General features: G+C 38.1%; 1 protein-coding gene across 3 annotated transcripts in view; it reads right to left on the bottom strand.

The window, feature by feature from the left end:
- Positions 1–16,764, bottom strand: part of LOC106081780 (protein hunchback) — a 263,183-nt gene that overhangs the window by 37,550 nt on the left and 208,869 nt on the right. Inside the window, exon 1 of one of the 3 annotated variants that reach the window (XM_013243976.2) lies at positions 6,463–7,234. The exons of the other annotated variants lie outside the window; for them this stretch is intronic. The gene's annotated coding sequence lies outside the window, so the exon portion shown is untranslated. Of the gene's footprint in view, positions 1–6,462; positions 7,235–16,764 lie in introns of those variants that run through there. 3 annotated transcript variants of the gene reach the window in all.

Consider the following 16,764-nt stretch of genomic DNA (forward strand, 5'->3'; position numbering starts at 1 on the left):
TAATCATAAGAAATTTAAACAAGTTGTAAACTTATTTTTTTAATAGTTGACTCAAGATGAGGTGAAATCATTCTTTTACAATAATTTTTATAGACTAGTCACTCTTGGCCCTTTCTTTATCCCTTAACGGAAGTAAAAATGTTGCTTATTATGGATATGAAGAAACACTCACAATGTCCTTAACGCTCAAATAGGCAAGGAAGAAACGTCTGTTATGGTGACTGTTCATAAAAGTTGGATTTTACACCCTCCACCATAGGATGGGGTTATACTAATTTCGTCATTATGTTTGTAACTCCTCGAAATATTCGTCTAAGACCTCATATATTTAAAGTCCATCTTGTCATGTCCGTCCGCCCGTCTGTCTGTCGAAAGCTCGCTAACTTTTGAAGAAGTAAAACTGGCCGCTTGAAATTTTGCACATATACCTCTTATAAGTGTAGATCAGTTGGGATTGTAAATGGGCCATATCGGTCTATATTTTGATATAGCTGCCATATAAACCGATTTTTAATCTTGACTTCTTGAGCCACTAGAGGGCGCAATTCTTATCTGAATTGGCTGAAATTTTGCATGAGGTGTTTTGTTATGGCTTCCAACACTGTGCTAAGTAAGTTTGAAATCGGTCCATAACCTGATATAGCTGCCATATAAACCAATCTGGGGTCTTGACTTCTAGAGCCTCTAGAGAGCGCAACTATTATTCGATTTGGCTGAAATTTTGCATGGCGTGTTTTACTATGACTTCCAACAACTGTTTTAAGTGTGATTCAAATCGGTCCATAACTTCATATAGCTGTCATATAAACCGATCTTGGGATCTTGACTTCTTCAGCCTCTATAGGGCGAAATTTTAACCCGATTTGGCTGAAATTTCGCACGACGTATTTTGTTATGACTGCTAACAACTGTGATAAGTATGGTTCTAATAGGTCCATAACCTGATATAGCTGCCATATAAACCGATTTTGAATCTTGACTTCTTGAGCCGCTAGAGGGCACAATTCTTATCTGATTTGGCTGAAATTTTACATGAGGTGTTTTATTATGATTTCCAACAACTATGCTGAGTATGGTTGAAATCGGTCCCTAACCTGATTTAGCTGTCATATAAACCAATATGGGGTCTTGACTTCTTGAGCCTCTAGAGAGCGCAACTATTATTCGATTTGGCTGAAATTTAGCATGGCGTATCTCGCTATGACTTCCAACTACTGTGCTTAGAATGGTCTAAATCGTTTCATAAACTGATATAGCTGCCATATAAACCGATCTTGAATCTTGACTTTTTGAGCCACTAGAGGGCGCAATTCTGAAATTTTGTACAACGGCTTCATGACCTTGTCAAATATGGTCTGAATCGGTCTATAGCCTGATACAGCTGCCATATAAACCGATCTCCCTATTCTACTTCGATCTCCCCTAAGGGACGCAATTCTTATTAGAATTGTCTAAAATTTTACACAATGACTTCTGCTATGGTATACAACATTCAACACGATAATGGTTCGAATCGGACCATAACTTGATAAAGCTCCTATAGCATAACAACTTTTATCTATTATTCTTTGTTTGCCTAAAAAGAGAACTCGAACAAGTAAAAAGGCGTTAAGTTCGGCCGGGCCGAACTTTGGATACCCACCACCTCGGGTATATATTATGTAAACCACCTTTCATCAAAATCCGGTGAAAATTGCATACCTTATGCCCCATAGGAGTTATATCGAAATATGTTCCGACTTGGACCAAATACTAATAAGTACAAGTCATTGTTCAATTGTGTTGTTCTTTTTAGTAGCTATATATAAAAATAAACCGATGTGAACCATAAACGACACGGATGTCGAAAAGCCTAACATAAGCCACTGTGTCAAATTTCAGTGAAATCGGATTATAAATGCGCCTTTTAAGGGGCCAAGACTTTAAATCGAGATATCGATCTACATGGCAGCTTTATATAAATTTAGATCGATTTAGGCTAAGTTGCAGAAAAATGTCGAAGAGCCTAACACAACGCACTGTCCCAAATCTCGGCGAAATCGGACAATAAATGCGCCTTTTATGGCCCCAAAACCTTAAATCGAGAGATCGGTCTATATGGCAGCTATATCCAAATCTGAACCGATCTGGGCCAAATTGAAGAAGGACGTCGAAGAGTCTAACACAACTCACTTTCCCAAATTTCGGCAAAATCGGATAATAAATGCGTCTTTTATGGCCCCAAAACCTAAAACCGAGAGATCGGTCTATATGGCAGCTATATACAAATCTAGACCGATTTGTGCCAAGTTGCAGAAAAATGTCGAAGAGCCTAACACAACGCACTGTTCCAAATCTCGGCGAAATCGGGCAATAAATGCGCCATTTATAAGCCCAAAACCTTAAATCGAGAGATCGGTCTATATGGCAGCTATATTCAAATCTGAACCGATCTGAGCCAAATTGAAAAAGGACGTCGTAGAGCCTTACACAACACACTGTCCCGAATTTCGGCAAAATCGGACATTAAATGCGCCATTTATAAGCCCAAAACCTTAAATCGAGAGATCGGTCTATATGGCAGCTATATTCAAATCTGAACCGATCTGAGCCAAATTGAAAAAGGACGTCGTAGAGCCTTACACAACACACTGTCCCGAATTTCGGCAAAATCGGACATTAAATGCGCCATTTATAAGCCCAAAACCTTAAATCGAGAGATCGGTCTATATGGCAGCTATATCCAAATCTAGACCGATCTGGGCCAAATTGAAGAAGGAAGTCAAAGAGTCTAACACAACACACTGTCCCAAATTTCAGTAAAATCGGATAATAAATGTGGCTTTTATTGGCCTAAGACCCTAAATCGGCGGATCGGTCTATATGGGGGCTATATCAAGATATAGTCCGATATAGCCCATTTTCGAACCAAACCTGATTATGGACAAAAAACGAATCTGTGCAAAGTTTTAGCTGAACATCTCTATTTTTGAAGACTCTAGCGTGATTTCAACAGACAGACGTACGGACATGGGTAGATCGTCTTATATTTTTACGCTGATCAAGAATATATATACTTTATAGGGTCGGAAATGGATATTTCGATGTGTTGCAAACGGAATGACAAAATGAATATACCCCCATCCTTCGGTGTGGGTATAAAAAGGGAAGGGGAAAGGACAGAGCCCTGTGACATACCTGCGGTATATATATTCATCGGATGTGAACCCATCTACAACAACTCATATAGTGCTATCTCTGAGAAAGCTCGAAATTGGGAAATTTATCTCTCATATCACTGAGTGCAGTCCGATTAAAGTTTTAAGCTATGCCAAGGGGCCTTCTTCTTTAGCGACATCACTTGGTAGAGAAGTTTCTAACATGGCAGGATACCTCACAAATGCACCCAGCATTAGTAAGGGGAAAACCACCGCTGACAATTTATCTGATGTTCACGCCGGATTTTGAACCCAAGCGTTCGGCGTCATGGGCCCACATGCTAACGCCTCGGTGGCCTCCCTATAAACTGATATAGCACCCATATAAACCGATCCTCGGATTTGACTTATTAAATCCCAATAGCCGATTTGATTGAATACTAGATGATTCAAACACAAACTGGGTTATTAAGAGTAAATTTTTATCGTAATCTATGGTGGTGGATATCCTAGATTCGGACCGGCCGAACGTTTTTAATTGTTTTATTTACATTTCGGAACTTTGTAAGCTTGTTGACATTCTATTTGACAATTTTCTTTGGTCCACTTCTTGACTGGGCTATACCGGTCCAGATTTGGATCTTTCCCCCTTATAAACCGATCTCCTTGAGCCCCTGGAAACCTCCATCCAATTTGGCTGAAATTTTAGCACAAAGACCTCTGTTCTGACTCACAACATCCGAGGTATTATCTTAATCGGCCTATAAACAGATATAGCTCCCATATAAAACGATCTCCGAATTTCACTTCTTGAGACCCTAGAAGCTTAAATTTTTTTCCGATCTGTCTGAAATTTTTGTACCCTCTAACATTCACCTTAAATCCCGCCTAGATAGGTCCATATATAGATATAGCAATCATATAAATCGATCCCCGAATTTTACTTATTGAGCTCCTAGTAGCCGCAATTGTCAACAAATTTGGTTGAAGTGCTGCACAGTGGTTACGACTTCCAACAGCCGTGTCAAGCACAGTTTAAATTGGTCCATAACCTTGATATGGCACCCATATTAACCGATCTTCCAACTAGTCTTCTACGGCACCTCAGAAGCTTAAATTTTCAATTTTTGGCAGAAATTTGGTACGTAAGGTGAACTTGAATCCTTCCTTTGTGTAAATTTGTACCAGAATCCATGGTGGTGGGCCAGGCCGAAGATTTGGCCCGGCCGAATTTAGCACTTTCTGAGTAATAACAAAAAAATATTCCTTAAGAGTTTCCATGTGCATAATTTTTATACCCTACACCACTACTGTGCATTGTAACTTAGTGTATTTGTTTGTAATACGCAGAAGGAAGAGAGAAGGACCCATTGATAAGTATTCCGATCGACTCAGAATCACTTTCTGATTCGATTTAGCTATGTCCGTCTGTCTGTCCATGTTAATTTGTGTGCAAAGTACAAGTCGCAATTTTCATCCGATTGTCTTCAAATTTGGCATAGGCATATCCTTGGGTCTAGAGACGAAACCTATTGAAATTGGAAAAAATCTGTTCAGATTTAGATACAGCTCCCATATATATGTTCATCCGATATGCAGTAGTAATGCAATAAAATGGTCATTTGTTAACCGATTCTGTCGAAATTTGGTAGGAGGGATTTTCTTGTGACTCTCGACATTAGTGGTGATTTTCATGGAAATCGATTCGGATTTAGATAGAGCTCTCATATATATATCCCCTGATTATCAATCCTAGAGTCACTGCAAGCGCAACGCTTTTCTCAACGACTTCCACGAAAGGGCTAGGACAGCTCTATTTCTCGGTATTTTTCTACTCACTCGGCGTTAAAGGTCATCTAAAACAAAAATTCTTGACTACATCACCTTTGAGAGGGTGATTTTTTAACTGTTATCTTTTTGGCAAAACCGGTTTAAACAGCTCACGCACGTTTCGTGTCTTGTTTCACTGTCAAACATCTTCAGTTTGGTCTATAATTTAACCATGAATCGTCTTACAAACGAACAACGTTTGCAAATTATTGAATTTTATTATCAAAATGCATGCTCTTTAAGAAAGTTCATCGCGCGCTTCTTCCATTTAACGGCGAAGTTTATTTTTGGCTCAATGGGTACGTATATAAGCAGAATTTTCGATTTTGGAATGAAGGTCAGCTAGAAGCATTGCAAGAGCTACCAATGCATCCAGAAAAAGTCACAGTTTGGTGCGGTTTAGGGGCTGGTGCCATCATTGGACCGTACTTCTTCAAAGATGATGCGAATCGTAACGTAACTGTGAATGGTGAGTGCTACCGTGAGATGATATCTACGGTAGCTTGCAAGACATGTGGTTTAAACAAGATGGTGCCACATGCCACACAGCACTTGTAACAATGGACTTATTGAGAGACGAGTTCGGTGACCGATCAATTGGCCTCTTAGATCGTGCGATTCAATGACTTTAGATTATGTTTTGTGGGGCTGTGTTAAAGCTCATATCTATACAGATAAGCCCACTTCAATTGACGCGTTGGAAGAAAACATTGAAGCATTTATTCATGAGATACCTGCCAAAATGTTGGAAAGAATAGGCCAAAATTTGTCTAAGGACCATTTGAGGCGCAGTCAGGGTCAACATTTGCATGAAATAATCTTCCAACATTAAATTATATGGACCGCACTATCGATTCAAATAAAAATATCATGCATTTTTCTGAATTTTATGAAGAATTTTTTCTGAAAAACTTTTCTATAGCTTTTAAAAAATCCCCCTATTTAACCTTATAACCAGTTTTTCTTGAAATAGCCTTTGAAAACATATTCCCAAAGTTTTGACATGAGTCGACTACACCGTGCTGTAGAGCAACCTTATCGAATTTTTTTTTATTCTATAAAATGTGCGGGATTATTTTTTTCTCCAACAAAATTTTACTTATTTAAGTTGTTGCTATTGTTGGGCATAAATGAAATGTGTGATGTGCATATGTGTGTCCGTCTGTGCGATGTTATGCTGTGGTGTAATGTCCGAGTAGAGTGGACTTGTTTAGAAAACCCAACACGAGGACTTTGAAGGTTAGCTGTGACAGACACTGACCAAAGCAGACCATGCCAGACTGACTGACCGAATGGCAGACAAACTGACCAAATGGACTTGATAAGCAGACACATGGTGGCAGGAGTTGTGAATGGTCCGTCTAAAGTGGAGGAAAAATATGTGCTCTCTCCACACAAACACACACACACACACACACACATATATATATGTATATACAAGCAAACAGAAAAAAAGGATTCAAAATAAACTTTGAAAAACATGATTAATATTTACCTTCTTCTTAAAGTCCTCAAAAGGAGGAAAGTTTCCTTTTTATTTTGGGGGTTTCTATTGGGACAGCATACATTTGGCAGGCAGCAGCAAATCCTTTATGCCTAAGGGAAGGCTTTTCTTAATGGAGTTTTTGTAAAACTTTGAAATTTTGAAAGCCACCACTGTCCGTTTTTGGATTTTCTTATTTTTGTGAGTGTTTTTTTTTTTTGCTTAATTTTGAAAAAGGTTCCAAGAAGAAGAATTTTGTTTTTTTTTAATTCTTAATCAAAATGTCAAAATCCTTAGTTATTAAGAGCCAGGTCTGTTTAGTTTCTTTTTTTTGTGTTCCTCTTCTTTATGTTTTTCTCCACAAATTTGTGATTTTTTTGTTGGGTTTTTGGTTGTTTAGATGACTCTCGTCTCACGCATGACCGTAGAAAAAAAGACAACCGAATTGCAAAAACAAAAAAACGCATCAACGATTTTGCGTTTGTTAGAACAACGAAAGATGGAGGCAATGCACGGCATAGATTGTTGAGGTCGGGGGTGGGCAAAGGCAAAGAGGGGAAACAACAGCGACGGTAAGTAACAACGAACAGCGGCGAAAAATGCACAAAACTGCACAACACACCAACAAAAAAAGCAAGGAGCGCACACACACACAACAGCACAAAGCAAATAAACCGCAGACGAAATTTACTGTTATATCTGGTTTCGATGTTTCTTTTGATTTTTACTTAAATAAATTAATAAATTAGTTACTTTAAGTTTTTCTAGACGATATTGGTTTCAAAACAAAAATTTGTTAACATTAAAATTTGTTTTATTTTCTTTTTTTAAATCTGCTGCTTTTTTAAAAATTTTTTGTTTCTTTAATTAATTTTTTTTCTTTTTTATTTTGTGTTGTTGTTGTTATTTTATTTTATTATTATTGTTATTATTGTTTAGTTTCTAATGTCTGCACACATCCTTTGCGTTTGGAGGCTCTGAGCGCGACTAATGAAAAGTTTTACTCAACGCCGCTAAAAGTACGGAAAAAATTAACTAAAAACTAATGTGTAATGTGAATGCTCCCCCGAAAAACGTATCCAAAAGCACACACAAAGGCGACAGAGGACATACGACCGGCAGGCAGGCAGGCAGCATGCTCAAAACCCAGTGGAAAGCATCTCATTTGTAGCAGCAGCAGCGGCGACAGCGACATCAGCCCCCCCTCGTTTAGGCAAAACAAAAACCCACAATGCACAGAGTACGACGCCAATGTCTATGCCAACGCCTAACAAAAACAGAGAACGACCTTAACTAATTTCTAATGCATTTCATGTGCTGTTGTGTTGTGTTGTTTTTGTTGTGTTTGTGGAGCTAAAAGCATTGCTCAGCACGCGTCAAGAGTACGACAATAATTCGCAGCCGCCGCAACCTTTGTCACTCATCATCATTATCATCAACTCAACCACCATATTTAAAAGCAACAACAATGCTGTATCATCAACAAAGCAGCACCATGCTTGTTTGACTCTTGTATCAACAGTCAGTAGCCGTCGTCGTCGTCGACATCATTGTCGTCGTTAACGCAGCCGTTGTTTTTGACTCTCATAATAATTTCCATATGCCGAAAATATTCTTACAAAAGTTTTACAGCAGCATCTTGCCTAGTCTATGCCTTACCACCACCACCTCCCACACCCCCTTTGCCGAAAACAACAACCATGCCAATAATATACTCATTCTTGCTCTGCCATTATTTTCTCCCATCTTGCTTGAATGGCTCTCACACTTTTGTAATGTCTCTCTGCAACACTCTCTATGCCTCCCTCAATAAAAACCTAATTTTTTGTCAGGAGGAGGAGTGATGGATTGAGTGGGGAGAGCGAACATAGGCAACAAAAACCTTTCATATCATTTACTTTGACACTACGTGGAGTCACCAGACGCACTCTTATGTAAAGTTTTCCTTTTGTAGGCATTCTAATCTTACACCCTTCTATAAATGCAGGGATGGAAAACGAAAAATCAACGAATATTTAACAAGTCATAGTAAAAGGGCATGTTGAATAAAGTGGAGTTTCCTATAAGTTTAAACATAATAATGGTTATCGAAAGCTTCAACAGCATCTTCTGCCCACAAAAATCGTTGACCACGCATTTTCATACTCATCACCATAGAATGGGGATATACTAATCTAGTCATTCCGTTTGCAACGCCTCGAAATATTGACCGGAAACTCTATTAAGTATGTATATTTATTATGGTGGGGCGATTAGTGTGAACGGAAAAAAAGCTTAATGGGTCCTTAGCTTTTCCGATTATTAGGAAAAAAATTTTTTTTTTGTCGACCGGGGGACTTCTTCGTCTTCGATTCAATGCTAAAATTCGTTGAGAATTTAATATTTCACATACAAATTTGGTAGTTGGTTTATTCTAAGAGTTATTTTTTTCTGTGTATCTCAGCAGTTTTCATTTTCTTTTCAGGTACACAAGAAACAGGTGAACTGTATGTGTTCCGAAACTTATCCAAATGATACAAAAATTTGTAGACAAATCTTTGCAAGGTTCCAGGATCTATGTCTCCTATTCCCCGCACTCTTGAGTAGCTTAAATCCTGGAATTCTTAGACCTCCAAACACTTACCATACACCATGGCTTCTCGATAAGAACAATGTCAAACCCTGTTCGCCTAAGTCCTTGGTGATCGAATGTCTATTTTCGAGTCCAGACTTGGGACATTTGGGGTAGCCTGTATAGCAAATCCCCAAGCCCATTTAAGGTAACCTCCCTCCGGGAGAGTTTAAGGATCATTCGCAGTAAGTCTTTCAATTAACCTGAGAGCGATGTGGCTTTTATTATTCCAAGGGCATATTCGTTTACCAAAGAAGGTCGATGTCCTTATAGAGTTGCAAAGATGAGATAGGATCGGTCTTGCTCTCAAAACTCGAAAAATGAGTCTTCGTCAAAAGCCCCTGCAGACAAGTTGGCTATCGGGTAGTAGAGCATATCAAAAATTTACACAGACTCTTTTTATTTATTTAATTTATGTATAATTGCAAATGAGCCAAATCTGGGCCAATCTGTTCATGTTTTGATATTGCTCCATATAAACCGATCTGCGATCTCGACTTCTTCCGCTAGAGAGCGCAGTTCTTATCCGATTTGGCTGAAATTTTGCAAGTGGTGTTTTGGTATCACTTCCAACAACTGTGCAAAGTATGGTTCAAATTGTTCCTTGAACTGATATAGCTGCCATATAAACCGATATTTGATCTTGACTTGAGCCGCTAGAGGGCGCAATTATTATCCAATTTGGCTGACATTTTCAATGACGTGTTTTGCTATGACTTTCAATAAATGTTCTAAGTATGGTTGAAATCGGTCCATAACCTGATATAGCTGCCATATAAACCGATCTTGGATCTTGACTACTTGAGCGACTAGAGGGCGCAATTTTTATCCGATTTGGCCTAAATTTAGCATGACGTGTTTTGCTATGACTTGCAACAACTGTGATAATTATGGTGGAAATTAGTGCATAACCTGATATATGTGCCCTATAAACCGATCTTGGGTCTTGACTCCTTGAGCCTCTAGAAGACTTAATTCTCATTCGATTTGCAGTGGTGTTTTGGTATCACTTCCAACAACTGTGCAACTTGCACGTGGTGTTTTGGTATCACTTCCAACAACTATGCTAAGTATGACGCAAATCGGTACATCACCTGATATATCTGCCCTATAAACCGATCTGGGATCTTGAATTCTTGAGCCTCTAGAGGGCGCAATTCTTATCCGATTTGGCAGAAATTCTGTACAACGGCATCTCTCATGACTTTCAACATACGTGTCCAATATGGTCTGAATCGATCAATAGCTTGATACAGCTCCCATATAAACCGATCTCCCGATTTTGCTTATCGAGCCCCTACAAGACGCAATTCTTTTCCGAATGGAGTGAAATATTACACAATGACTTCTAGAATGTTCAGCAAAAATGCAAATTTACAAATTTTGCCCATGAACATTCCACTAAGGAACAGGGGCAAACTTCGCACATATCAATGAATGCAGTCCGATTCAAGTTTAAGCTCAATGATAAGGGGCCTCCTTTTTATAGCCGAGTCCGAACGGCGTACCGCAAAATTTTGTCTTTAATGAGTTTCTTTGAAAATAATTTAATGTTTCATTTGGATGTTTCAACTTCGATATATATTGAAAACTCCCATCACTGGCTTTCTATGATTGCTGTCACTGACATTCTCTTACCACGTGTCTCACTCTTCACACTCACTCAACTCAATTTGTTTGCATGGAAAGACAGTTGTTGTCGTTCGTTTGTTTTCGATTCAGTCCAATGCTCTCCTACTCATTAATTACAATTATGTATGTGGCTGACTCTCCGCATTTCGTAGTTTTGTTTTGATTTGAAAAATATATGCTGCATGCACATTAGGCACGTAAGTTTTCTGCTTTTCTATTGCTATGCTCTTCTCTGCTTGTTCTCATTCTCAATGTTATCAAACAAAACATCACTGCTGCTGCTGCTGCTATTGTTGTTGTTGTTACTATTGCTCCAACTGCAGGCAGGCAGATGCTGTGCAGAAGTGCATAAACAGCATTAACGGAAGTTCTCCATTATAACTTGTGGGCGCTCTCTTTCTCTTGCAGTCTCTCTTTTGTTTTTTTATTATATGCTCACTTACTTTTACCTTTGCAATTGTATCTCTTGTTATCTTTTAGTGTGTGTTTTGGCAACAACTGACTTAACTGCCCGCTTGATGTTGTTGCTTGTTGTCTTTTTGCATTTTCAAATTTCTCCGCCAAGTTTTGAAAAACCAAAAGCACGACACACGCAACAACATTCGCTCGCACGCTCGCTAACTGACTGACGACTGAATGACTGAGCATTGCCGTTGTTTTGAGTGCGTTGAGCTTTGTTTTTTTCTTTTTTTGCTTTTATTTTTCTTTAGGATTCCTGTTGTTTATCCTGTTTAATGCGTATGCGAGTGTGTGCGTGTATTTGTATTTGTTGTGATGATGGGTAATGGGGGGTTGGTGGTGTTATCCTGGTTTTTGTGCTTTTTTGTTGTATAACAAAAACACACTCAGCCAGCCAGCCGTTGCTGTTGCTTTTTTGTTTTCGCTGTATTTTTGCCGATGTCGTTATATTTTTTCTAATTTTTCCTTTCTTTTTGTTGTTTTTGTTGCTTTTTGGCATTTGTGTATCCGCCGAACGCCTATTTTAGAGACAATTTTTTTGTTGCTGCTGCTGTAGCTGTTGGTGTTGTTGTTTTTGTTGCAGTCGCTGTTTTATGGAAATAGTTTTTTTTTTCGTCTATTTCTATTTCGTTGGTATAATAAAATGTTTAAATTTTAATTGCTTTTCGTGAAAAATGAAAAGTTTAGGGGGAATTCTTAAATTTTTTTGAATTTTTTGAAGAAAGATTAAACAAAAAAAAAAAAAGTTTAAAGATAAAGGGAATTGGGAAGGAATTTTTAAGATAATTTCAGGGTTTCCATGATTAATTTCTTGAATGTCTTGGGAAAGAGTTCTAAGAATTTGCTATCAGTCTGTTTCTCCAATGGTCTAAAATTGTGGTCTTTTTGGCTGAAAAAGCATTCTGAGTTCAAATGCGTGCGAAGTGTTTGAAAGGGGAGCAAATGTTTTTTTGCCTTTGCGAAAGATCCTTGCGAAGTGCTTGAAAGTGGGGCAAGGCTCCAACTTTTCCATTACTCCATATTGTGGTATTGCTTGAGTTTGGTCCCCTTATGGAGGAGCCTCCAAGAAATTTTGTTTTTAAAGCACCAAGGACTCAAAATGGTGCTCAAGGCCAAGTATCTTCTATTGTCATACAAAAATGTGGTCAGATTCGCAAAAAACTCAATTAGCCATCACAGAATCTCTTTAGGATTATTGTTAACGACAAAAATTCTTTAAAGTGAAACATTTCCAGGTTAAAAAAAAAACCTAATTAGCAACCACAGATAAAGGAAAATAAAGATGTTTTTTTTATATTTTCTTCCTTTGGTCAAAACTATTCTTAAAAAACCTCAACAGCTATCTTAAATCGGCTTAAAACTCAAGATGTCCTTAATGCCAATGAATGGAAACCACTCTAACAGACACTCGACAAAAGTGAGCCGAACATAAGCATTTTTTCTAACAAATTACCACAATTCAATTCTTAAACAATTTTAAGGATTTCAAGTACAGATGATAAACAAATTAGAAGAACATCCTGTTTTGCATAAAATTGAGAAAAAAAACTGTAAAGAAAAAAATGGATTTGCCCTTCTTAAGGCTTAACATATCTGAAAGGTCTCTTAAGTAACTAAAGGATCATAACATTTGCCTGCGAGGGAAATGTTGCCTAAGTCTCATTCTATTCTAATGTGTTTTCCTTGCTTACACTTTAAGGTCAAATGGAAAATTTGTTGTCTTTGAAGGATGCTGCGGCAAGATCAAGATGTGACTCTTCATATTTTTTTGGGGTGGAAAAGTTGTGTGTATGTTGTTGTTTTCAGAGAAGAAATGATAGGGACATCTTTTATATGATCTTAATTTATTGACACACTTTTTGGGTTAAAGTTCAAGATATGATAATTTGAAATAAATGTCAAATTGAAAAGATTTTGTGAAATAGAATAGGGGGAAGAAAGTAGGCGAGATGAAGAAAAAACAAGTAATCTTATAAACGAATCTTATATACCCTCCACCATGGATCGCATTTGTCGAGTTCTTTTCCCGGCATCTCTTGTTAGGCCAAAAAAAAGGATAAAAGAAAAGATTTGTTCTGTTATTAGAGCGATATCACGATATGGTCCGGTACGGACCTCAATTCTATTATATGTTGGAGACCTGTGTAAAATGTCAGCCAATTCGAATAAGAATTTGGGGGCTCAAGAAGTAAAATAGAGAGATCGATTTATATGGGAGCTGTATCAGGCTATAGACCGATTCAGATTATAATAAACACGTATGTTGATGGTCATGAGAGGATCTGTCGTACACATTCAGGCACATCGGATAATAATTGCGACCTCTAGAGGCTTACGAAGTCAAGTCATCCCAGATCAGTTTATATGGCAGCTATAGCAGGTTATAAACCGATTTGAACCTTATTCGGCACAGTTGCTGGCAGTCATAGCGAAAGACGTCATGTAAAATTTCATTCCAATCGGATAAGAATTGCGCCCTCTATAGGCTCAAGAAGTCAAGACCCAAAATCGGTTTATATGACAGCTATATCAGGTTATGGACCGATTTGAACCTTATTTGACACAGTTGTTGGAAGTCATAGCGAAACACGTCGCGTAAAATTTCATTCCAATCGGATAAGAATTGCGCCCTCTAGAGGCTCAAGAAGTCAAGACCCAGGATCGGTTAATATGACAGCTATATCAGGTTATGGACCAATTTAAGCCATACTTGGCACAGTTGTTGGATATCATAGCGAAACAAGTCGTGCAAAATTTCATTCTAATCGGATAAGAATTGCGCCCTCTAGAGGCTCAAGAAGTCAAGGCCCAAGATCGGTTTATATGACAGCTATAGCAGGTTATCAACCGATTTGAACCTTATTCGGCACAGTTGTTGGAATTATTATCCGATTGCAAAATTTCATTCCAATCGGATAATAATTGCGCCCTCTAGAGGCTTAAGAAGTCAAGACCCAAGATCGGTTTATATGGCAGCTATATCAGGTTATAGACCGATTTGAACCATACTTGGCACAGTTGTTGAAAGTCATAGCGAAACACGTCGTGCAAAATTTCATTCCAATCGGATAAAAATTGCGCCCTCTAGAGGCTCAAGAAGTCAAGACCCAAGATCGGTTTATATGGCAGCTATATCAAAACATGGACTGATATGACCCATTTATAATTCCAACCGACCTACACTAATAAGAAGTATTTGTGTAAAATTTCAAGCGGCTAGCTTTACTCCTTCGAGGCGTGCTTTCGACGGACAGACGGACGGACGGACGGACAGACGGACGGACGGACAGACGGACGGACATGGTTGGATCGACATAAAATGTCACGATGATCAAGATATATATACTTTATGGGGACTCCGACGAATATATCGAAATTAGTATACCCCCATCCTATGGTTGAGGGTATAAAATCAATTTCTACTTATCCAATTTAGTAGAAATTTTGCATGCGTCGTTTTGGTATGACTTCCAACAACTGTGCCTAGTATGGTCCAAATCGGTTGATCACCGGATATAGCTGCCATATAAACCGATCTGCCAATTTGACACTCTGACACTTCTAACAGCCATAACAAGTACGGTCCATATCGGTAAACAACTTGATTTGGCTCGATTTTATTGAAGAAGTCATTAAAAGATTTTGACAAATGGTATCCATGGTGGGTGCTATATAAGATTCGGCTCGGCCGAACTTAGCAGGCTTTTACTTGTTTTTATACCCTTCACTACTACAGTGATACAGGGTATTATAATTTCGTGCATTTGTTTATAAACCCATAAAGGAAGAGAGATAGACCATTGATAAGTAGACCGATCGACTCAGAATCACTTTTTGATTCGATTTAGCTACGTCCGTCTGTTTGATTGTCTGTATGTTCGTCTGTCCATGTTATTTTGTGTACAAACTACAGTTCGCAATTTTCACACGAACATCTTCAAAGTTGGTACGGACATGTTTTTCGGCCTAGAGACGAAGTCTATTGAAATTTAAAAAAATCGTTTCATATCTGGATATAGGTCTCCTATATATGTTCGTCCGATATGCAGTAATACTGCTATAAAATGGTCATTTGTTTACCGATTCTCTTGAAATTTGGAAGGAAGGTTTTTTATGACTCTTAACAATACTGGCATTTATGTATATCGCTTCTAAAGCCACTGCAAGAGCTTTTTTTTTACCAATCTTGCCAAAATTGTGCACAACGCTTTACTCGATGACTACCACAATATCGAAGAAGTTTTGTCAAATTCGATTTAGATTCCCACTTTGTAGTTATAGGGTAGGTGTAGGGTATTATACAGTGGATGAAAATCCACTGTTTTCTCGAAAACTTGTGTTCAACGATGAGACTAATTTCTGGCTAAATGGATACGTAGACAAGTAAAACTGTCGCATCTGGGGAGAAGACTAGCTAACTTGACGTAAAAAGTTTTTGATGCATACTGAAAAATCTACAGTTTGGTGTAGTTTATGGGCTGGTGGCATCATAGGCTCGTTTTTCTCCAAAGACGACACACTGTCAGAGAAAATAAAAAAAAACTGGTAAAGAATATCCCGAGTGAGAATGGGTAGAGATATTTCTTTGAAATTTTGAATAGAGCTGAGGTGTTAGCGCGTTGTTAAGGCCCTATGTTGTTCGGGCGCATTTTAGTAGACCCCAAAGTAGACCACAAATGAAGATTTTGCAATTGACAATTTTTCGAAATACCGAGGTGACCACATTAAGGAGTCTTCCAAAAGGTGCCCGGATAACCTAGGGGCTTGATATGTTGCACATAACAGTACCTCAACCCCTTAACCGTCCTAAATTTCAAAGAGTTATATCCACCCGTGCCTAAATGGCATATTTTTTATAGTTTTTTTTTCGATTTTATCCCACTGTGCAAAGTGAGTTTACAATTGCTGTAACTTCCTTACAATGTTTCAGACACCGTTGGATTCGTGGCGAAAATCTCTTTCCGTAATGGTGCTACATGAAGTATACTGTAAAGTTTTCTATCAAAAACATGGCAAACAGCAAGCTTTTTTGGGCGTAAAAATTCAAGGTCGTTTTCAAGGTCAAACACGCTGTAACTCCTTAATTTTTTCGAATTTCGAATATTTTCTAGCATTCCGCAGTTCGAAATTCGAAGACGATTCGTAAAATAAACAGAATTACTTAAAATTTCACATTTTATTTTTTTTGCATTTTTTTAGCAAAGGCTAACCCCTTATGAAAATTTTCAATTTTTGATGCGAAAAAAATTTTCGAGTTGAGTATAGAGTATTGAAGATTATGGCAAAAAATCGGTTTTGCGCAACTCCCATGTTTTTTCTTCAAAAAACAAGCTCAAAATCGCATAATTGATATCAAAAAAACGCAAAAAAAATCTACGTGAGTTTCAAATTGCTGTAACTTCGTTAGTTTTGCGAACTTCAACATTCTGAGGGCACCGTTGGATTCGTGAAGAAATTCTCTTTCCGTAGTGGTGCCGGACGAAGCAACACTCTTTCCCATTTCCATGAAATCTTCAGAGTATTGCATGAAAATCGCATAATTCATAAAAGGCCATATCGGATGAAAGATATATATGGGAGCTAAATCAAAATTTGAACCGATTAGAGTGAAA

Source organism: Stomoxys calcitrans, chromosome 2 (genome assembly GCF_963082655.1).
Source record: "Stomoxys calcitrans chromosome 2, idStoCalc2.1, whole genome shotgun sequence".
NCBI lineage: Eukaryota > Metazoa > Arthropoda > Insecta > Diptera > Muscidae > Stomoxys > Stomoxys calcitrans.